The sequence below is a fragment of the Halichoerus grypus genome, chromosome 6 (genome assembly GCF_964656455.1).
Source record: "Halichoerus grypus chromosome 6, mHalGry1.hap1.1, whole genome shotgun sequence".
Classification (NCBI taxonomy): Eukaryota; Metazoa; Chordata; class Mammalia; order Carnivora; family Phocidae; genus Halichoerus; species Halichoerus grypus.
Window position 1 is genome coordinate 69,251,432 of NC_135717.1, and position 24,826 is coordinate 69,276,257.

At 35.2% G+C, this 24,826-nt stretch overlaps 1 protein-coding gene across 9 annotated transcripts in view; it reads right to left on the bottom strand.

The window, feature by feature from the left end:
* ZNF438 (zinc finger protein 438) overlaps nt 1–24,826 on the bottom strand; it is a 177,448-nt gene that overhangs the window by 127,784 nt on the left and 24,838 nt on the right. For 6 of the 9 annotated variants that reach the window (XM_078075326.1, XM_078075325.1, XM_078075324.1 and 3 more), the window contains one exon: nt 2,335–2,403. The exons of the other annotated variants lie outside the window; for them this stretch is intronic. The gene's annotated coding sequence lies outside the window, so the exon portion shown is untranslated. The remainder of the gene's footprint in view (nt 1–2,334; nt 2,404–24,826) is intronic. 9 annotated transcript variants of the gene reach the window in all.

The window sequence follows — 24,826 nt, forward strand, 5'->3', positions numbered from 1 at the left end:
ATCTCATTTTAATAAGTTCTCCATGGGATTCATATATACGTTCAAGTTTGAACAGCAGTGCCCTAGTTTCTCTATTTCTTCTATTATTGAAGTTCTGTATTATTTTCAATTATTTTGCTATAATAACTATTTTTCTATGATAACATTATAATGGAACCCCACTGCACATATATATTTGTGTTCTTGAGTAATTATCTCATTAAAAGGAACACATTAAAGTGGGAATCCTAGGTCATTATGTTCTCTTTCAAATTTGAAACTTCTAAGTTGCTGTGGTCTGAGAAACCAGTTAACTGGGCTTCTTGGAATTACGAGTTAGAGAATTCACAGATCAATATAACAAGTGGTTATACACTTGAACTTGAATCCCAACTCTGACAAAACCAACCGTATAACTATGGGCAATGATGTAACCTGTCCAAGACAGTTTCCTCATCTGTTAAATGGGGATTACAATAGTATATACCTCATAGGATTGCTATGAGGATTAAGTTAACTAAAATAGATAAAGCACTTAGAATATAGTGTTATTTATGTGTTTGCAATTAAGAGGAAAAATTAGTAAATAAAGATGCTCTAAGTGAACCTGATATATTTTTAAGGTCTGAATTTTCAAACATCATCTATATGTAGTTTAAAAGCCTCTTTCTTCTCATCCTTGATTCTTGGATCTGTCCTAAGTAGATGAGTTTGACAGAGAAAAGTGTATTACATTTAAGAATTGCTTCTTCCTTTTCTTTCTTTAGTACTTCATTATTAGTTTTAAAAGGAATGTGGATATATTAGTCTTCTGCTAAGGCCAGATACAAAAATTAATCTTAATTGCCAAGGTGCAAGAGGTCAAGAACCATGACGCATATGTAATGCTCATGTTACCTTTACAATAGAGGAGATACTACTGTCTATCTCTCCTCCTAGGAGAATCCCTGGCTCAAGTCAAGACAGGAATATCAATAAAAGAGATAATCCAAACTTTATGTTTTGAATCAGAGCAGTAATTTTGTTTGGGTAAAGTCAACATAGTAACCAGGAAGAAGGAGCAGTCAAATCTAAAGGACAGAAATAGGTATTATGGGAAAGGAGGCAGCAAAGTCAGAAACCCAGAAAAGATAGGGAAACAAGATGAGATTCAAGGTGAAAACATGGTAAGGAGTTTAGGCCTTCCTTAGAACAGTATATCCATCACAGTGCTGATTTCATATTGGTCTGCCAAGCACCATGCTGGTTGGGGCATGCCCCGGTGCTACACCAAGCTGTGTCAGGCTGGAGGCAACTTTTAGATGTGCCATCCTATTATTTAGGTCCTAGCTACCAGAAGCAATCAAATATAAAGGGGTTCTTGGAATTATGAGCTAGAGAATTCACAGATCAATATAACAATGGTTATATACTTGAACTTGAATCCCAGCTCTGACAAAACCAACCGTATAACTATGGGCAATGATGTAACCTGTCCAAGACAGTTTCCTCATCTGTTAAATGGGGATTATAATAGTATATACCTCATAGGATTGCTATGAGGATTTAGTATCCAGAGACCCTGAAAATTATTCTTTCTTATATCATTAATTCCAAGTTCCACAGTTCAGGGGTTATAAGAAACTGGAATTTGCATGAATAGCATTATCCAGGTCTAACTAAAAGCACTTATAACAAAATTCTCTACTACAAAATCGTATTTTTGCCTTTCTAAGAGAAGATAAGGGAATGACTATATCACCCTCAAGGAAACGTTCAAACACGATCACTAATTCTCAAAGAGCTTCTGATGTAAGGGAAACGATGGGGTGAATCTGCCATTTCTAGCAAACCCTGATCAAAAGGCTATTTCCACAAAAAAAAAAAAAAAGAAAAAAAGGCTATTACCACATATTATTCTCTTTACTTCTGCGACTCAGCGAACTTTTTGTTCAGTAACTAAAACCTATCAGGGAGGGACGCCTGGGTGGCTCAGTCGGTTAAGCGTCTGCCTTCGGCTCAGGTCACGATCCCAAGGTCCTGGGATCGAGTCCCGCATCGGGCTCCCTGCTCCGCGGGGAGCCTGCTTCTCCCTCTGCCTCTGTCTCTCTCTCTCTGTCTCTCATGAATAAATAAATAAAATCTTAAAAAAAAAAAAAAAAAAAAAAAAACCTATCAGGGAATTTGTGTATGTACGTTTTGTTTATTTTAGAACAAAAATTAATCAAAATAAAATCTAAATAAAAAGTGGAAGAAAGAAAAATGTCTCAAAGTAATTTCCTTTAGATGGGGACCTAACCAATCTGACTGGAATCAACCTGGAAAGTAGCTCTTCTTTCTTTTCAAATATTGGAAACTCCACCTAGAGGTGCTTACCTTTTATTGTTGAAAGCTTCCAATACAAATACAGGAGAATAAATCTGAGGAAGACTCGGAAAGAGTGCTCTGGAAAAAAAAAAAAAAAGATTCTAAAAACTTATATAATCTGAGTTAGGAAGATCTAAAAATCAATTCTCCCATCCTCCACTCCAGCACATTTTTCCTCCACAATTTGTGGAGCCTCAACCTGATCAGCCTCAATTACACATACACTGCCAGTGCTGGAGAACTCACTTCCAGTGAAGGAGCCCAGTTTATTTGCCAACTTATTCATTATGTAATTGTTGCCAACTTATTCATTATGGTGCTCATTATACTAAGCAGAAATTCTCTCTGTAATTTCTCCCATTGATTCTAGCTTTGTCTTTCTGTTGTTCTAAATCTCCAATTCCTCTTCCACTTGAAAGCAATGCAAATTACAGAAACTTGGAATAATAGAGCTGCAAAATTTCTAGTGTAACCTCACTTACTACATATGCTAGAGAGCCTTGGATATGTATGTTTGTTCTCTCTAAATCCACCTCCACTGCTATCAGACTGGGGGCTGAGCTGGTTGGAATGAGGGTGTAGGGTAGGGAGTAAGAGGGATTTAGTTGATTCCAATGAACTTGGGAGAATTTAAGGAATTGCAAAAAGGCAACTGTGGCTAGAGCACAGTGAGCAAGACAGAATGGTAGGAGATAAAGTCAGCAGGCAGAAGATGCAGAGCCTGGTAGAACATGGTGAGACTTTGGGTTTTATCCTGAGTGTAATGGGTAGTCACTCAAGGATTCTGAACAGGAAAATGACAGGAACTGTTTAACACTTAAAAAAAAACCACTTTTGCTCCTGACTAGAGAGGTGCAAGGAGGAGATAAGGAAGGCCAGTTACAAGGCTGTTGCTATCATCCAGGTAACTTATGATGATGATAGGTTGTATTATATTAGGGAAGTAGTGGGTAGCGGCAATACAGGGGTATTAGGGATATATATTGAAAGGAGGATATATAAGCCTTATTAATGCGCTGGACGTGGGTTAAGAAGGAAAGAGAAAACTCAAGATGGCCTCTAGTTTTTGGCCTGAGCAACTTGTGGACCATTTACTGAGATTAAGAAGAAGGAGGGCAGGAACACATTTGGGGAGAAGAGTCCAAGAGTTGTATTTCAGACATGCTAAGTTTGAAATGTTTATTAGACTTACAAATAAATGTTGACTATTCAACATAGATATGAGCCTGGAGCTCACAGGAGAGCTCAAGGTAAAGAATAAATCTGGGAGAACAGAAGGCATTTAAAGCAAGGGGTCACATGAGACCACATAGGGAATAAATACAGAAGGTGGCCAAGGTCTAAGCCCTGAAGAATGCCAACTTCTGGAGACCATGAAGAAGACAAGATAGCAAAGGGGACTTTGTAATTTTATGTGTATTTTATGCTTTCAAGTGTAAGAGAGACTGGAGATTTAGAGCTACAGAAAGATATAGCTATAACTGATGGGGAGAAGTTACAGAGAGATTTCTGCATGGTGTAATGAGCACTTCGATGAATAAGTTGGTAAGTAACTCTTATTCTTCTTGAAAAAACAGTCAGAATTACAGTTAACCCTTGAAAAACACGGATTTGAACTGCATGGATTTTGGGATGCCTGGGTGGCTCAGTCGGTTAAGTATCTGCCTTCGGTTCAGGTCATGATCCCAGGGTCCTGGGATGGAGTCCCACATCAGGCTCCTTGCTCTGAGGGGAGCCTGCTTCTCCCTCTGCCTGCCACTTCCCCTGCTTGTGCTCTCTCTCTAACAAATAAATAAAATCTTTAAAAAATAAAAAGAACTGCATGGATTTTTTTGATACAATACTACACTCTAAATGTATATAATAACATTTTCTTTTCTCCAACTTATTGTAAGAACACAGTATATAATATATATAATGTACAAAATATGTGTAAATGAACTGTTTACATTATTAGCAAGTCTTCCTGTCAACAATAGGCTATTTGTAGTTAAGTTTTAGGGGAGTCAAGTTATATGTGGATTTGACTATGGGGTGGAGCAGGACCCCTAAAGCCCGCATTGTTCAAATGTTAACTGTATTTTATATGTACAAAGTTCACAGCCACCCATCATAATCTTCAAAAACCACCTTTCAAAGTCACGTGCCTACTCTATTTCTGACTCCTGCCCTATTGACTGAGTCTGGATAGCTGCATTTCACGTGTCAGCTGTTCAATTACCACATCTCTGGCCTCTGGCCTATATCCTGGCTTCTGGATCCAAATTTTCACCCCAACTAACAACTCCTAGTTGCCCAACACTGACCAGGAGGCATGCTGAGATCATGTTCCCCAGAGCTGCCAAAAGTTCTTGGCTCATGATCAATGAAGCACACAAATGAGTGAGTGTTCAGCAGTTAATCAGGTGACAGCGAACAACTGACATGTTAGGGAACCAAAGAATGAGCCAGATCAAGGCTGGAACAGGGAACAAGAGGTTGTACTCCAGGCTAGTCACCCCAGGGCAATCTGCTCTAGGTCACCCAGTGTGATCAGACACCCTTTTCCCCCAGAAGAACTGAAGTACTCTGAAGTTTACCACGTATCCGTGGATTAAGGATTTCCTGGAAGCTGGTAACATTATGAACCAAACAGCAGGTACTGCACACCATGGGTACCTGTTCTTTCTGCACCAAAGCCTCAGGGTTAGCCTGGAGACATCTGTTACTTTCCCCGCCACATCTATAAAGGGAATTCCAAACTATTTTTGTATTTGTGAAGATTAAATGAAATCACTGTAAGTGCCTTGTACATAGAAAGTGCTCAATACATATTAGCTATTTTCATTTATACTTTAGATGACCACAAAATGACAGTCAGCTGAATGATAAAGTATGTCTCTAAAAACATCACTTCTAGGGCTCTTCTAGCACAAAAGAGTAATAAAAGAGGTTTTCTGTTTGTTTTTTCTGTATGAACTATTACATGATCAAGGAATTTAAACTTGTCCTGAAAAAGCTGTCTTCCATTTTTCTGAACTTCCCTACCAAGATTTGGCAAAATTATGTTACACAACTAAGAAGTAAAGATGTCAATTCTACTAACATGGGATAGATAACACCGATTCTGAATAAATACCATCAAGCAAAACAGAAATCTCTTGGCCTAATAATTATGTTGCAATAGTCACTCAGGCCTGTTGTTGTTTTAAATGTTTATATCCTTTAAGTATAATATATATCTATTCCCCTTTATGAAATTTAAGTTTAACTAAAATCATTAAAGCTGGCAACAGAAGCAGGAAACCATTTATAAGACCAGCACGGCTACTTTACTTTTATTAATGAAAAGTTATGTAATAGTTTCAGCAAACTACAGAGTTCCATTCTTGTAGTCTTTTAATATTTATAGAAATTTAAAAGTTATACAGCTAGAGTTCACTTTTGAAACTGAGAATTTCTATTATCTGACAGCAATCAATTATTTTAGCTCAATTACAGAAATGGCTATTTAAGAGTTATGTTCATCTTTATTCATACTCCTTAACAATAGGTCAACTGTGTCTTGTACTTGACCTAGAAGCTCACATAGGTGTAACTGAACAAGACTACACTGAGAGGGTCTCAATTCCAAACTGGAGGCCCATCACTGGCCTTTTGGCCTCCAACAATACATTAAAGCAAAGAGAAGAAAAAGAAAAAAGCAGGGCATGGGGAAAGTGCTTATGTTAATACAAAGTGCTGTACTAAACTACCAAAGAGCATAGAAGCTCCTTAAAAGAATCAAAGAGCAAGTCTGTAATCAGGTATAAGGAGATGGTCACAAACACCATGCCAATATCCAAAAACTGAAATACCACGCCTCCTACGAACTGAAAAATGAAACCTATAGTCACATATTCCCTTGCATCTCTATTCATGGAATCTGGACTTTTTAAAAGGTAACAATTCTGATTTTTCAAACTATTACAGAGAAAAGCTACTTCTAAACTGTAATTTTCAAATACATCAACCTTGATTTTTTTCTGCTTTAAGTGAATTTTTATTTGGGAATAATTTTAGATTTACAGAAAAGTTGCAAGGATACTATGGAGTACCTATATATCCCTCACTCAATTTTAACATCTTACATAATCATGGTTTTGGCAAGACTAAGGAATTAATGTTGATATACTGCTATTAATTAAGCCACACACTTTATTTGGATTTTACCTGCTTTTCCACTAATGCCTTTTTTCAGTCGCAAGATCTAATCCAGGTACCACATTGCATTTACTGACTTTTTTTTTCAGTGCTTTTAAGTTCTGGAACACGCCAAACTTGTGTGTCTTATTAAATGTCTTCATTAGAAATATGACAGAAAATAACCCTCAGCTTCCTGGAAAATATGACTTATCGGATCCTAGAGAAATGTTACATTAAGATTCATATGAATACGATATTTCTACTAATGCTTTACTGAAGAGAAAAAGAGGTAAGTCACTTTGTCAGGAATTTTGTCAGGAACCTATGAGATCAAATTATTTAATGTTTCAGAAATATCTCTGCAAAAAATGCTTGTCACCTGTCACCCAAGGTTCCAGTAAAGAGTCATAAGACATAGAGTAAATCCTTTTAATTAATTCTGTAATAGAATGTAAAGTATTATTACAATCATATTCAAATAATCCATTTTTATCAAACATGTAGAAACTGCCTTCCATTCATTCCCAAATTTCATTTTTAATCACTGTGTATTTTTATTAAGATAACAAAGGAACTAATTTAAGGGAGAATAATTTGGGAAATTTATTACATGTCTTTAGTTTAAAAGTGAAGGCATGCAAAATTTAATAAAAGTTTTAAGATGAATAGAAAATGTTCTAGAAAAAAAGAAATGCCAAATGAATGAAACTGACTAGGAAGAATGTTTCACATTCTTTTCCACGTACATAATGATAAGGAAATTACTAAATAGTCACAAACAAGTGAATCATATTGAGGGCATAGCCTTTTGATGGGACAGTAGTAATCCAGAGTTTGGAGTTAGGAGGTTTTTGAAAAAATACATGTCTAGTAAAGTGTCCATGTGTGTCAGTTTGCCTGAGACAGTCCCAGCTTATGCCTGTTGTCACAGCGTCCCACTAAATTTATTATTTCTCTTAGATTTTTCTTATTCTGGTGATTTTGTTGTTGTTGTTAATGGTAGCAGTATAATAAACCTGGATTTTCACTTTTAGGTTCTGCCATTATCTTGTTGAGCAGTATGAGATGCATGTGCAGAGAACCCAATTGCCAATTTAACACGTGGTTAAATCTGAAAGACCTTGAGCAGTAACCCATCTCTGGATGGGCTGTAACTGATACCTCAATCTCAAAGACAATACCCAAGCCACTTGCAGAAAAAAAAAAAAAGCCCACTCAGACAGGAATAGCTAGAGACAATTAACTCCTTCAGTCTTGGGTGGAAGTAGAAGAAATATTTAATGCGGCTGCCCCTGCTTATGACTAGCTCAAAGACCAATTTAAGAAGAGCAGATGGAGAGGTTTTACCTATTACTCTATAAAGCATGACTTTTCATTTAGATCAAATGACTGTTCTTTAAATTGATGTCTCTCAATTCTAATTACAGTTTATCTTGTTTACACAAAGTTAAGGGACAGCTGTTACTGTTGGTTCTGTTAACAGAAGAAATTCACACTTAAATGATGCCAACTTTCTATTGGTATAAGGAGATACATCAAATGGAAAACTCAGTTAATTCCCCTTTCTTTTCTTAACTGGTTTAGAGAGTAATTCAATAAAACAATATGCATACAAATATACTGTTGGGTTAATAACACAAATTTTATATATTTGCAATAACAACATAGACAAAGTAGCTGAGAGGAAAGCTGTATTAGAGTAAGGAAATAACACCAAATGGAAACTCAAATCCATAGAAATATAAGAGAATGAAAAATAGAAAGGCTAACATAATTAACTCTATTAATATGTATTTGCTCTCCTTTCTTCTCTCAGCTTCTATAAAAGACAGAAGATTAGGGGCACTTGGGTGGCTCAGTCAGTTAAGTGTCTGACTTTGGCTCAGGGCATGATCTCAGGATCCTGGGATTTAGCCCAGCACGGCAGGCTCCATTCTCAGCAGGGAGTCTGCTTGTCCCTTTCCCTCTCCCTCTGCCCCTCCCCTCATTTGTGTGCTCTCTCTCTCAAATAAATAAATAGATAAAAAATAAAAGACATGAAATTATATAAACTGAAAATTATAACAATATACTGTTGGGTTTCTACAACATATAGACATAATAACATATAATAATGGTAGCAAAAAGTGGAGAAAGAGAAAAATGGAGCTATATAGGAGAAATGTTTATTTTGCTGAATATAAGTAAAAATGAGAAGTAGATTCTTCTAAGTTAAAATGTATATTGTAAAACCTAGAGCAGACACTAAGAAAATAACTTAAGATATATAATTTAAAAATGATTAAGGGACTCAAAATATCACACTGGAAGATACTCACTTAATTCAAAAGAATTCACTTAAGTTTAAAAGAATTCAAGAGAACAAAAAAAGCATGAGACCAGAGATCATCAGATTATATTTTTAAAAATCCAATGATAGTTGACCCTTGAACAACATGGTTTGAGCTGCACAAGTCCATTTAATGTGGATTTTTTTCAATAAATACAGTATAGTACTGTAAATGTATTTTCTCTTCCTTATTATTTCCTTTTTTTAATATTTTATTTATTTATTTATTTATTTGAGAGACAGGGAGAGCACGAGCAGTGGGGAGGGGCAGAGGGAGAGGGAGAAGCAGACTCCCCACTGGGCAGTGAGCATGACATGGAGCTCGATCCCAGGACCCTGAGATTATGACCTGAGCGGAAGGCAGATGCTTAACTGACTGAGCCACCCAGGAGCCCCCCTTATGATTTTCTTAATAACATTTTCTTTTATCTAGCTTACTTTATTGGAACATATAACATATCCACATACAACATATAACACACAAAATATCTGTCATTGACTGTTATGTTATTGGTACGACTTCTGGTCAACAGTAGGCTATTGGTAGTTGAGTTCTGGGGGAGTCAAAAGTTATACCTGGGTCTTCAACTGTGCTGGGGGTCAGCAACACAACCCCTGTGTTGTTCAAGGGCAACAGTGTCCCTACAGGAGATATATTTTAGGTTCAAAGATTCAAACAGGTTGAAAGTAAAAGGAAAAAGACACACTATGCAAAGAGGAACCATAAGAGAATCAGAAAAAAACAAACTTTAAGACAACAACAAGAGAATCAAAGGAATAAACAATTCAAAAATGATAATGGAAGGTATCATATCCTCTTTGAATAACAGATGGACCAAGAAGGAAATCCACAAAGAAACAGAGGATTTGAACAAAACTATAGGCCAATGAGACCTAACGGACATCTATAAAACATTCCACCCAACAACACCACAATACACATTCTTCTCAAGTGCACATGAAACATTCTCTAAAATAGACCAATTCAAGGCCATGAACAAGCCTCAATAATTTAAAGTAATTAAAATCATGCAAAGAATGTTCTGTGATCACAATAGAATGCAGTTAGAAATCAGAAGGAAATTTTGGAAGTTCACAAATATGTGGAAATAAAACAATACACTGCTAAATAACCAATAAGTCAAAGAAGACCTCATAAAGGGAATAAGAAAATTCCCTGACATGAATGAAAATCAAAACAACATACCAAAACTTATGGGGTACACCTAAAGAAAGCAGTGCTTAGAGTAAAAGTTACAGCTGTAAATGCTTATATTAAAAAAGAAGAAAGATCTCAAATGAAAAACCTAAACTTCCATTTTAAGAACTGAGAAAAAGAAGAGTAAACAGAAAAGCAAGTAGAAGGAAGGGAATAATAAAGATTAAAGTGCAAACAAATGAAATACAGAACAGAAAAACGAGAAAGAAAATCAATGAAAACAAAAGCTGGTTCTCTGAAAAGATCAACAAAATTGACATATCTTTAGCTGGAGTAATCCAGAAAAATAAAATGAAGGAACACACAAATTGCCAGAATCAGGAATGAACAAAAGAACATTACTATTGACCTTCCAGAAACAAAAGTTATTATAAAGGAATACTATGAACAACTGTACATCAATTGAATACGTGGATGAAGAGAACAAATTCTTAGAAAAACAGAAACTACTCAATTGAGTGAAGAAAAAACAGAAACTCTGAATAGGCCTATAACAAGTAAAGAGATTGAGTTAGTAATTAAAACACTTCCAACAAATATAAGTACAGACCCAGAGGGCTTCACTGGTTATACATACATACATATATATGTATATACATACACATATATACACATATATAATGTATATACATACACACACATTTATATATATGTATATAAATGGAGATAACACTTCTACAGGTCAGTATTACTGATACTAAAACTAGACAAAGACATAAGAAAACTAAAGACCAACATTCTTTATGGATATAGATGCAAAACTCCTCAACAAAATACTAGCAAAGCAAATCCATCAATATGTAAAAAGTATTAAAACCATGACCAAGTGAGTTTTACACTAGGAATGACAAGTGGTTCAATACACACACACACACACCCAATGAATATTATATTAACTAAATTAACTAATACTACATTAACAAAATTTTTAAAAACTACATGATCATATCAATAGACACAGAAAAAGCATTTGCCAAAACCAACACCCTCTTCTAAAAAGCACTCAACAAACTAAGAATAGAAAGGAACTTCCTCAACCAGACAAAAGACATCTACAAAAAATTCACAACTAACATCATACTCATAATGAAAGACTGAATGCATCCCTCCTAAAATTAGAAACAAGAGAATTGTGTCCTATTTCTTACTACTTCTACCAAACGTTTCACTGCAAGTTCTAGCCAATGCAATTAGGCAAGAAAAAACAAACAAATAAAAACAGAAACAAAAAAAAGCATCCAGATTGGAAAGGAGTAAATATAACCATCTCTATTCATAGATGACATAATTTTGTATACAGAAAATCCTAAGGAATCTACAAAAAAGAAAAAAATAAAGCTTTTAGAATAACCAACCATATTTAGCAAGGTTGCAGGATACAAGAATAATACACAAAATTATTTTTTTCTATACAACAGCAATGACCAACCCAAAAATGAAATAATGAAATTAAGAAAACAATTCCATTTATAATCACATCAAGAAGATCAAAATACTTGGAATGTATTTAACAAAAATAGTATAAAACTTGCACACTGGAAACTACAAAATACTATTAGAAGAAATTAAAGACAACTTAAATAAATGGAAAAACATGTCATGTTCATGGACTGTTAAGACTTAATATCGTTAGGATGTTAACACTTCCAATATTGGTCTACATATTCAGCACAATTCTTATTATAATCCAAGCTGCCTTTTCTGCAAAAACTGAAAAACTTAGCCAAAAATTCACATGGATATACAAAAAACCCCAAAGAGCCAAACAATCTTAAAAAATGGAAAAGATAGTTGGAAGACTCACATATCCTAATTTCAAAACTTACTACATAGTTATAGTAATTGATACAGTATGGCACTGGCATACAGATAAGCATGTAAAACAATGGAAAGAAATTGAGAGTCCAGAAATAAATTCTTACATTTATGGTCAATTTTGATAGGTCATCATCCAAAACAATTTAATGGGAAAAATATAGTCTTTTTTAACAAATGGTGCGGGACAACTGGATATCCACAATCAAAAATATGAAGCTAGAGTTCTTCTTCCTTACACCAAACACAAAAATTAACTAAAAATTGATCACACTGGGCTCCTGGGTGGCTCAGTCAGTTAAGTGTCTGCCTTCAGCTCAGGTTATGATCCCAGGATCTTGGGATCAAGACCCACGTTAGGGCCCCTGCTCAGCGGGGAGCCTGCTTCTCCCCCCGCCCTTTGCCCCTGCTCATGTATGCTCTCTCTCTTGCTCACTCTCTCAAATAAATAATCTTTAAAAATAAAATAAAAATGGATCACAGACATCAATGTAAATGCTAAAACTATAAAACTCTTAGAAGAAAACAGAGCAGAAAATCTTTGTGGCCTTGGATTAGACATCGTTTGTTAAATACCATATCAAAAGTACAAGTGACAAAAAGAAAAAAACAGATAAACTGGGTTATCTCTAAATTAAAATCTTTTGTGCTATAAATGATATACTATCAAGAAAATGGGGGAAAAAACAGAATGGAAATAAATAATTGTAAATCATACATCTAAAAATAAACTGTAATCAGTAATAATGAACTCTTCTAACTCATTAACAAAAAGTGAACAATTAAATTAAATAATAAACAAAAGGTTTGAATAGACATTTCTCCACAGATTTACAAATGATTATATTATAAACAGATTATAAACACATGAGATGATGCTCAACATCATTAACCACTGGCAAAATGCAAGTGAAAACCACAATACATTTTTAATCAATTTAATATTCAGTGAGACAACACTCCATAGCTAGTAGGATGGCTATAATCAAAAAGAGAAATAGCAAGTATTGATGAAGATGTGGAGAAATTAGAATCCTCTACATTGCTGGTGGGAATGAAAAATGGTGCAGCCAATTAGAAAAACATTTTGGCAGTTCCTCAAAAGGTCAAAACATAAAGTACCATTTGACCCAGCAATTCCCACTACTAAGCAACTACTCAAAGTAAATGAAACATACATCCACGCAAAAACTTGAACATAAATGTCACAGCAGCATTAATCATAATAGCCAATAAGTGGAAACAACCCAAATGTCTGATGAATGGATAAACAAAATGTGGTATATCCATACAATGGAATAGTATTTGGCAATGAAAAGGATTAAAATATTAATATATGCTGTATCATGAATGAATCTCAAAGGCACTATACTAAGTGAAAGAAGTCAGACACAAAAGACTACACACTGTATGATTCAATTTACATAAAAAACCAGAAGAAACAAATGTATAGACAGAAAGTTGATTAATGGTTGTCAAGGCTGGGATGATTGGAAGAATATAGATGGGAGTGACTGCTAACAGATAGTGATGAAAATGTTCTAAACCTAGATTGTAGTGATGGTTTTATAATTCTGTGACTATACTAAAACCACAAAATTGTATATGTTAAATGGGTTAATTTGATGGCATGGAAATTGTATTGCAATCAAAAATGTTTTTATTTTGGCTAAAACCAAGCTATGGTGTCAAAGGAAGCTAATTAACTCCATAAATATTAAAAAGAAAAATATAAGTAATTACTATGAAAATTGGGATAACGATTACTTAAGAGAGAAAAGAGGGTTGTGACTGACACAGGACACATGGAAGAGTTTCAAGGATGACTGACAAAGTTCTATTTCCTGACCTGGGTGTTATCAGCATTGCAATAATTCAGTAAACCATGTATTTGATTTAAGTGGTTTTCAATATCTATGTTTTATTTTATAATAAAAACATATTTTTAAGAGACATGTTGGGATTTTTTTTAAAATGGGAATTTGAGATTATATCCTTACCATCTGACTAAATTATTGATAAGACAATGATGAAAATATCCTATATCTGTATACAATTATTGAGCATTTGAAACATGGCTAGCATGACTGAGGAACTGAATTAAAAAAAAAAATTTTATTACTGAAGTATAGTTGACATAGTATGTTAAGTTTCAGGTATGCTACTATATTTGACAATTCTATACATTATACAATGCTCCCCATGATTAGGTGTACTTACCATCTTTCACCATACAACATTATAATATTATTGACTATTCCCTATGCTGTACTCTCCATCTTCATGACTTATTTATTTTATAACTGGAATTTTGTACCTCTTAATCCCTCTAACCTATTTTACTCTTCCCCTCATCCCTCCCCACCCCCAGCAACCACCAGTTTTGTTCTCTGTATTTATGATTGTTTCTGGGTTTTTTTGTTTGTTTTGTTGTTTAGATCCCACATGTAAGTGAAATGATAGGGCATTTGTCTTTGTCTGACTTATTTCACTCCTCATAATAACCTCTAGGTCCATCCATATTGTTGCAGGTGGCAAGATCTCATTCTTTTTTATGATGAGTAATATTCCAACATATATATACTACCTCTTCTTTATCCATTCATATACTGATGGATACCTGGGTTTTCCATGTCTTGGCTATTGTAAATAATGCTGCAATAAACATAGGGTGCATATATCTTTTCAAAATAGTGTTTTTGTTTTCTTTGGGTAAATAACTAGTAATGGAACTACTGGATAGTATGGTATTTCTATTTTTTTAATTTTTTGAGGAACCTCCATAATGTTTCCACAGTGGTGGTACCAATCTACATTCCCACCAACAGTGCATAAGAGTTCCCTTTTCTCCACACCCTCACCAACACTTGTTATTTCTTGTCTTTTTGATACTAGCCATTCTAACAGGTGTAAGGCAATACATCATTGTGGTTTTGATTTGCACTTTGCTAATGATTACTGATGTCGAGTATCTTTTCATGTGTCTGTTGGCCAGCTGTATGTTTTCTTTGGAAAAAATGTCTATTCAGGTCCTATGCCCATTTTTAATCAGATTATTTGGGGGATTTTTGTGTTGAGTTGTATAAGTTCTTTGTATATTTTGGATATTAACCCGTTACCAGAAATATTTGCAAATATCTTCCCCCATTCGGTAGGTTGCCTTTTCATTTTCTTGATGGTTTCCCTTGCTGTGCAAAAGCATTTTTGGTGTAGTCCCAATTCATTTATTTTTGCTTTTCTTTCCCTTGCCTGAGGCAACACATCTATAAATATGTTGTTAAGGCCAAAAAAATCCAAGAGATTACTGCCTATGCTTTCTTTTAGGACTTCCATGGTTTCAGGTCTCACATTTAGGTCTTTAATCCATTTTGAGTTTAATCTTTGTGTATGGTGTAAAAGTGGTCAGATTTCTTTCTTTTGCATGTAGCTACCAGTTTTCCCAATACCATTTATTGAAGAGATTTTTTTTCCCCATTGTATATTCTTTCCTCCTTCATCATAGATTAATTGACCATATAAGCTTGGGTTTCTTTCTATCCTAGTCCATTGATCTATGTGTCGTGTCTATCTGTGTGTGTGTGTGTGTGTGTGTGTGTGTGTGCGCGCTCGTGCGTGCGTGCCAGTACCATATTGTTTTGATTACTATAGTTTTGTAGTGTATCTTGAAATCTGGGATTTTGATATTTCTAGAAAGTTTTATTCTTCTTTCTCAAGATTTTTTTTTGGCTATTTGAGGTCTTTAGTAGTTCTATACAAATTTTAGGATTTTTTTTGTAATTATAAATTTTATTGATGTGTTCATTGTCTGTCTTGCCTCATCTATTACACTGTAATTTCCTTGAGGACAGGGAGTAGGTCTGTTTTAATCACCATTATATACCCACCTACAATGTATTACTTAGTACTTAAAGATTCTCAAAAAATAAAAATAAAAATGACTAAAAATATCAGCAGTACACAACAAAGAAAAAAATTTGTAATTATATAAGGTGGAAATTTTACAATTATTTGTTCTAGTTCTGTGAAAAACATTGTTAGTATTTTGATAGGAACTGCTTGAATCTGTAGATTGTTTTGGGTACTATAGATATTTAACAATATCAATTCTTCCAATCCAAGAGTATGGTGTACCTTTCCATTTGTTTGAGTCATCTTCAATTTCTTTTGTCAGTGTCTTCAGTTTTCAGAATATAGGTCTTTTGCCTCTTTGGTTAAATTTATTCCTAGGTATCTTATTATTTTTGCTGCAATTTTAAATGGGATTGTTTTCTTAATATCTTTTTGTGCTAGTTTGTTATTAGTGTATAGAAATGCAACAGATTTTTGTATATTAATTTGTATTGTGTAACTTTACTGAATTCTTTTATCAGTTCTAATAGTTTTTTGGGGTTTTCTATATATAGTATCATGTCATCTGCAACTGGTGAGTTTTACTTCTTACCAATTTGGATGCCTTTTATTTCTTTTTCTTGTTTGATTGCTGTAGCTAGGACTTCCAGGATATGTTGAATGAAAGTGGTGAATGCAGACATCCTTGTCTTATTCCTGATCTTACAGGAAAAGCTTTCAGTTTTTGCAACTGAGATAATGTTAGCTGTGGGTTTGTCATATACAGTCTTCATTATGTTGAGGTATATTCCCTCTAAACCTCTCTTTGTGGAGAATTTTTATCATGAAAGGACGTTGAATGTTGTCAAATGCTCTATTGAGATGATCATGTGGTTTTTACCCTTCGTCTTGTTAATGTGATGAATCATGTTCAATGATTTGCAGATACTGAACCTTCCCTGCACCCCTGGAATAAATCCCACATCATCGTCATAAATGATCCTTTTAATATATTATTGAACTTAGTTTGCTAATAATTTGTTGAGGATTTTTGCATCTATGGTCATCAGGGATTACTGGCCTGTAGTTTTCTTTTTTTGTAGTGTCTTTGTCTGGTTTTGGTATTAGGGTAATGCTGGCCTCATAAAATTAATTTGGAAGTTTTCCTTCTTCTTCTATTTCTTGAAATAGTTTAGTAAGAATCAGCATTAACTTTTCTTTAAATGTTTGGTAGAACTCACCTGTGAATCCAATGGTCCTGAACTTCTGTTTGTTGGTAGATTTTTGATTACTAATTCATTACTAGTAATCAATCTGTTCAAATTTTCTATTTCTTCCTGATTCAGTTTTGGAAGATTACATGTTTCTAGGAATTCACCCATTTCTTCTATGTTATCCAACTTGTTGGCATATAATTTTTCATAGTAGTCTCTTATGATCTTTTATATTTCATGATGTCATGACCTTTATATGATGTCATGTCAAGACCTTTATATGGTGTCAGTTATTCCTCCTCTTTCATTTCTAATTTTATTTGAGTCCTCTCTTTTTTTCTTGATGAGTCTGGCTAAAGGTTTATCAATTTTATTTATCTTTTCAAAGAACCAGCTCTTGGTTTCATGGGTCTACTTTATTTAGTCTCTATTTCATTTATTTCTGTTCTGATCTTTATTATTTCCTTCCTTCTACTAATTTTGGGCTTTGGTTTTTTTCAGTCCCCTTAAGTGTAAGGTTAGATTGCTTATTTGAGATTTTCCTTGTTTCTTGATCTAGGACTTTATTACTATAAACCTTTCTCTTAGAACTGCTTTTGGTGGGTCCCAAAGATTTTGAACTGTTATGTTTCCATTTTCACTTGTCTACATGTGTTTTTTTAATTCGTCTTTGATTTCTTCATTGACCCACTAATTGTTTAGTAACATGCTGTTCAGCCTCCATGTGTTTGTGGTTTTTTTCCGGTTTTCTTCTTGTAATTTCTAGTTTTATACTTCTGTGGTTGGAAAAAAATGCTTGATGTGATTTCAATCTTCTTAAATTTGAAACTTATTCGGTGGCCTAACACGTGCTCTATCCTGGAGAATGTTCCATGTACACTTGAATATGTATCATGGTGTTTGGGGATGGGATATTCTGTATATATATCTGTTAAGTTCATCTGGTCTAATATGTCATTCAAAGCCATTGTTTCCATCCTATATCTGTACTGTCCAATCCAATTATTGAGCACCTGAAATGTGGATAGCATGATTTGGGAACTGAATTATTAATTTAATTCTAACTAGTTTAAATTCAAATTTAAATAGCCACAGGTGGTTGATGGCTACCACATAGACAATGCAGGCTTAGAGCATACAACCACTATGAAATTTTTGGTGGATATATATTTTCAAAAACAGTGGATAAATAAGCTAACCTTTAAAATATTAAAAATAAAATTTATATATCACAGAAATGGCAGCTTTATAATATAAATAAACTTTTTTTAAGTTTGCATAAATTTCTCAAAAATCAATGAAATAAATAGGGAGTATATATATATATACACACACACATACGCATACATATATAATATATATACGTATATATATATAATATATACATATGTATGTATATATGTAAACATATATATATAAGAAAATTTTGGTATCATTTGTGCTCATCTTACTGGACAGACTTTTTAATGGGCTGAAGAACTCTTAACAGCAGTCCTATTTCCAGATTTCATCGAAACTCTCAAGGAAATAAAAAAGGCAACCTAATGTGATCATCACTCAAATGCTTTCTATAATCTATCAACAATCCCTATCCCTGCTCAGTCACAAACTGTAAGAACCATGAATTCTACCAGAATCTTGAACAAACCCAACTAAAGTCTAAGGTGTTTCTGTCACCCTATTTGTTCCCCAGTCCTAAGTTCTTCAGATTTGATTTTTATGACCAGTTTTTATCACTAAAAATGGTCCTTAACGTTCAGTCACTTGACAAACATTTCTTATTACGTTAGGTGCTATATTAGGAAACAGATGAAAAGTATAATCTTTGTCCTTAAATAAATTATAGTCTAGAGAGAGCAAGCACCCAATAAACCTGCAGAACTGAACAGTGATTAAGTGCTAAATGAGTACCATTTATATACCTATATGGTTGCACAGAAAAGGAACACCTAATTCCCAGGAATAGAAAAGAAAAGGCATCAAGGAAGTGAAGCAACAGAGAGGCATCCCTAAGCTAAGTCTTAGAAGATAAGTAGGACCTATCAAAGCAGTCAAGGAGGAAAGAGAAGTGTTTCAGGCAAGGAGAAAACATGCAAAGGCTCAAAAACCCAAGAGAACTCAGAATTGAAGCAAGTTCAGTATTGAAATACAGTGAAAGAGAAGAGGGGAGAAAAGAACACTAGACAGGTGGGTAGAGACTCAATCCTGAAGCTCTTTGCTTGCATGGGATGGAGACTGGATTTTATCTGGAAGGTACAGGAGCCTAAAGAATTCTGAGCTCAGGAATAATGTGATCAGATTTGCATTAAAAAAAATCACTCTGCAACAGCATGAAGTATAAAGAGAAAATCTGAGATAGAATATAGGATGAGCGCGTTAGAGCATTCTAGTAGCATAAGTGAAAAGAAGTGCTCAAACTCAAGCAGAGACAACAGAGATGGTGACAAAATGATGCACTTGAGGGGTGTTTAGAGTACGAAACATGAATTGACTGTATATGGGGATAAGGAAGAATAAAAATCCAGCGTTCCAGTTCCTTACTTGAGAAAAAGGACACTGGTATTCATCAATAAAACAGAATACAGGAAGAACAAGAAGTGCAGGTTTGAGAAGCAATTTTGAGTTTTGAAACCCAGGAAGAAGGTAGTAGTCAGTAAAATCAATAATACCAAAAAAAAAAAAAAAAAAAAAAAAGGCTCAAATCTACAAGCCCCAGCTCAGACTTACTGAATTAAAAAGTCTAGGGATGGAGCCCAGCAATCTGTATTTTTAATCACCCTCCAGATGATTCTGGTGTATGCTAAACCTGCAGAACCACTGGTCTTGCCAAACATTACTGGTAATACTGGCAAAGAATCAGGCAATCAAGTGGGCAGTGATGATGACAGAGGAGAAAGGTTAATTGTAGGAGGAGCAGAATCCTGATCACAGAAGATTTAAGGAATACACTATTAGAAGAGAGAGCACATGCAGACTCTTCTTTCAATACAGCCTGAAGAGAACAAGAAGAGGTGATTTAAAAAAAAAAAAAAAAAAAATTACTAACAGAAAAAAGTCCTCCAAAAGGAATAAAATGATTCAGAGCCCAGGCAGAGGAACTGGCCTTGGGAGGTATGCCAGACACCAGTGGTTGCCTTCCCAGTCCACTCTCCTTCCTGGAAAACAGAATCCTAATTTAGTTCTTCTCTGGGAGGTTTGGAGGGCCACAAATCTTGACTAGTCTAAGTAAATCACAGGACTTCTATACCCCTTGCCTGGACTGGTTTAGAAATGGGTTATATGATGTACGTTCAGGTAGTGAAGACTGCTAAGCTTTTTTCACTCTACAAAAAGACATAAAAGAAATGCTATGGCCTGAATTTTTGTGCTCCCCACCCCACAAAATTCATAGGTTGAAGCCCTAATTCCCAATGTGATGGTATTTGGAGGTAGGGCCTTTGGGAGGTAGTTAAGGTTACATCAGGTGATGAGGAGCCCCCAAAATGGTATTAGTGTTCTTACAAAATGAGAAAGAGACTAGAAAGCTTTCTCTCTGCCATGTGAGGAAACAGCAAAAAGGTGTTGTCCTCAAGGCAGAAAGAGGCCCTCACCAAGAATTTTCAGGCAACTTGATCTTGGACTTCCCAGACTCCAGAACTGTGCAAAATAAATGTTTGTTGTTTAGGCCACCCGGTCTATAGTATTTTATTATAGCAGCTGAACTGCTGCTGTACAAGACAAGAGACACCTTCCTTTCTTATAATCTTGGGTGCTTGGATATGAGGATATAAATCTTAGAGCTAAAGCTGCCTGCCATCTTCAGACCAAGAGGGGACAAGCCTGAGGACAAAAACATCCAGGATGTTAGAATGGAAAGATCGATCCTGAGAGCCTAATGACAGCAGTTAGCTGCTACATGAACCAACTATAAAACCATCTTTCTTCCAAATTTCTAGTTATATGAGATCATAAAATTTACTTATTATTTTCAGTTTCAGTTCAGTCTTCCATTACTTGCCAGCTGAAAGCATTCTGATACAGAAAGACATTTTCACTGAGATGGGTATAAATGAAATTAACTTTGCCTATTGGAGACATGGGAATTTGAGGGAGTTTCAGACTAAAGTTTCATTTATTAAACAAAATGAAGCTCATATAGATCTATTTCATAAAGGGACTGCCTTAACAGCTCTTTTCTACTTTAAAATATCTAGTATTTCTAATGATAACAGTAGTCATGAGGAAGATGATGGTGATAAGCTCATGGTTATTAAAGTATTTTTAAAAGCTAGGAATTTTATCCTTGTACTGTTTACCTTCTGCAGTCCATTTGACTTCAACAGTGAAATCATACCAATATCTTCTACTTTCTATTTATATCAATTTTCATGTCAGCTTCATTTTTCAAACTTTCTTGGTATATAACACTATATACCACAATACAGTTTACAGAGGGAACCCTTAACTTGAAAGAACAAACACTCTGAAAACCAAACAATGTATAAAAAGATTTCTATTTTTATTTCCATACATTTTCTAAATCTGTTGAAGAAAAGAAAATATTTCAACTGCATCTGTGGAATGATACCTTTGGTTCATATCAAGGGGTGGAAAATCAACACTGTAGCCATGTAGATAAACACTAGAGAAAGTAAATTTGAGCACAAATAACAAAAAGCACTAGAATTGTATGCCTATCCAAGCAGTCCCCAAATGGAGAAAAACAAAATCGGAAGTTAAATTTTAAGACAGGTTTTGAAGCCCAAAACATTTTTCCTATAGAAACAATGTTACTGTGAGTCATTCCATTACTGGGCCAGTCCATAAAACCCTTATAAAACCATACGCATAAGACTATTGTTTGAACTACACCCAGACAGAATAATACTTTTTCCTTTGGAAAATACATGATTTTCTCCCTCCACCCTCTCCCAAGTCCCAGGAGCGTGGGCCTAGCCATGGACTCTATATTCACCTCTCCAACCTCATCGTTACTCTCCACACTGCACGTTCTCTGGGTTGGCCACACTGCCCTCCTTCAACCTGCAGGGTCTTTTCCCCTTGTAGTTGCTGCAGTCGTGCCCTCCCCGACCTCTTCCAGGTCACCTTCCTCAGCCTTCTCATCTCAGCTTAAATGATACTTCCTCAAGAAGACGGTTCCTCCTCCCCACACTGCATCACTTGTTCCTGCTGCACTCCTCACCAGCATTTCTCCCACTGTATTGTAATCACTTTGCTTAGCCTCCCTGTAATCTCCATATTTGGGGGATACATCTTACTTGCTACAATTTTAAACCTAGAGCATAGATGAGTAGCTGGCATTTTGAAGATGTTTAATATATATTTTTTGTATGAATGAATTTACATAACAAGGGTACTTCAATTTGTTGTTAACCTGACCATGGAGTATGTAACCTGATCTATGGTCACTACCAGGAGATAATGCAGTTTTCCAAAGATTTCTCCACTCCTGAATTTCTACCTATACTTTGTTCATAGAGAGGAGGCTACCTATCCAATTTCTTCCCCATTGCTAGTTTATAAAGTAACTTAAATAGAGCACTAAAATTCTAGCAAACAGAATGCTTAGATTAGAATTATATATTCTAATATTATCTTTTCTCTTTCTTGTAGGTAATGCCATTCATTCTTTTGTTTTGTTTTGTTTTTTATTCAATTTAATTATCATATACTATATTATTAATTTCAGAGGTAGAATTTAGTGATTCATCAGTTGCATACAACACCCAGTGGTCATTACTTCATGTGCCCTCCTTAATGCCCGTCACCCAGTTACCCCATCTCCCCACCCATCTTCCCTCCAGCAACCCTGTTTGTTTCCTATAGTTAAGAGTCTCTTATGATTTGCCTCCTTCTCTGTTTTTGTCTTATTTTATTTTTCCTTCCCTTCCCCATGGTCATGTTTTGTTTCTTAAATTTCGTATGTGAGTAAAATCATATGGTATTTGTCTTTCTCTGACTTATTTATGTCCATCAACAGATGAATGGATAAAGATGGGGTATACATATACAATGGAATATTACTCAGCCATCAGAAAGAATGAAATCTTGCCATTTGCAATGACGTGGATGGAACTAGAGGGTACTATGCTAAGGTAATGTTATTCATTCTTATGGCTTTTACTACAATCGATGAAATGCTAATTCCCAAATTTGTATCTCTAGGCCTGATTTGTCTCTTGCCTTAAAAATCTAAATTTCCAGGCATCTACAATTTTATACCTGAATGTCCCATAAGGACTTCACTCCAACGTTTCTTTTCTCCTGTGTTCCCCATTTCAGATAATGACATTACCATCTGGATACTAGAACCTGACACTCAAGTTCTCTCACTCTTGTTACTTATTGGTCCATGGACCAACAGTGCTTGTTGTTCATCACCTGTAATATTTTTAGAAACACAAGATTGTGCCCCACCCCAGACCTACTGAATTAGAATTTACCTTTTAACAAAATCCCCAGGCAATTCATGTACATATTAAAATCTGAGAAACACTGATCTATAAATTTTTTTTCTCCTTACCCCCACATATCAAGTCCACAGGAAAACGTCTCATATATATTCCTTCCCAACCATTTCTGTTACTTCCCTGATTTAAGCTGTCACCTCCTGTCTGGAACATTGCAATGACCTCTTAGTTGATCTCATTCCTCTAATCCACTGGTTCTCATCCAGAAGTTCATAAGAGACACTCTGTTGTACAGCTAATTTGGGAAAGGCCATATGGTTGGCTGACCAGAACTGTGCATAATAGAAAACTTGTCTTACCTATGTTGCAATCAAAATCTAGGGATGCATACATATGGGAAGGCATGCAAAAATAAAAGTGCAAAGACTGAGAACCACTCTTCTGGTGTCTCTGTGCAACAATCATTCTCCATACTGACCTCAGTTTTCTTTCCAAAATACAAATATGATCATGTCATATCCCTCTCTAAAGTCTTTCAGTGGCTTCTGCACACATCATGTACTTCCACACCTCCCCCTTTCTGTTCATGCTTTCCTTTTTTCCTCCTTTTGGCAAAAATCTTGCTCATCTTCTAAAGTCCTGCTCAAGAATCAACTCACTGGAAAAAAAAAAAAAAGAGTCATCTTATCTTGCCAATTTTCTTGGTAAATAACTGCTTCCCCCTCCCCTTGCACCCCACCATATGTTCATCACATGATCATGGCTGCCTATCTTCCCTGCCAGACAAGGACTTCCCTGAAGGCACTCTGTATCTCAGTCACTGACAGATGGTAGATACTCAAAAAATATAAAAGAAGTCAATTACCATTTACATCTGACATCATCAAAAGCTGTAGAACTTCTCACTGATAACGTGAATACCTTTATAAACTATAAAATACTAAGTACCATATATCTATAAGATGGAATCATTTAGGAAATGAAACGAAACAAAAACACCTCTCAAGCTAGATACATTCAAGCATAGTGAAAGTTTAAATATGCTTGGAGACTTAATTCACAGTCACATAAATGCAGCTACCACTGTGAGCCCACAATCTGGGTAGGTCTACCCTGCCATAGTTAAGCCACATAATTTAATCAGACAAGAAGAAGAGTTTAGCCTTTGATGAGGAGAGGGGGAGATAAGTCTGCCAGCTGACTTTAAAAATTATATATATATATATTTTTTTAAAGATTTAATTTATTTATTTGACAGAGAGAGACACAGCGAGAGAGGGAACACAAGCAGGGGGAGTGGGAGAGGGAGAAGCAGGCTTCCCGTGGAGCAGGGAGCCTGATGCGGGGCTCGATCCCAGGACTTGGGATCATGACCTGAGCCGAAGGCAGACACTTAACGACTGAGCCACCCAGGTGCCCCTAAAAATTATATATTTTATCATAAAGATTAAAAACTTACCTTTACGTAGATGTGGTATATATATACAATGGAATATTATGCAGCCATCAAAAGGAATGAGAT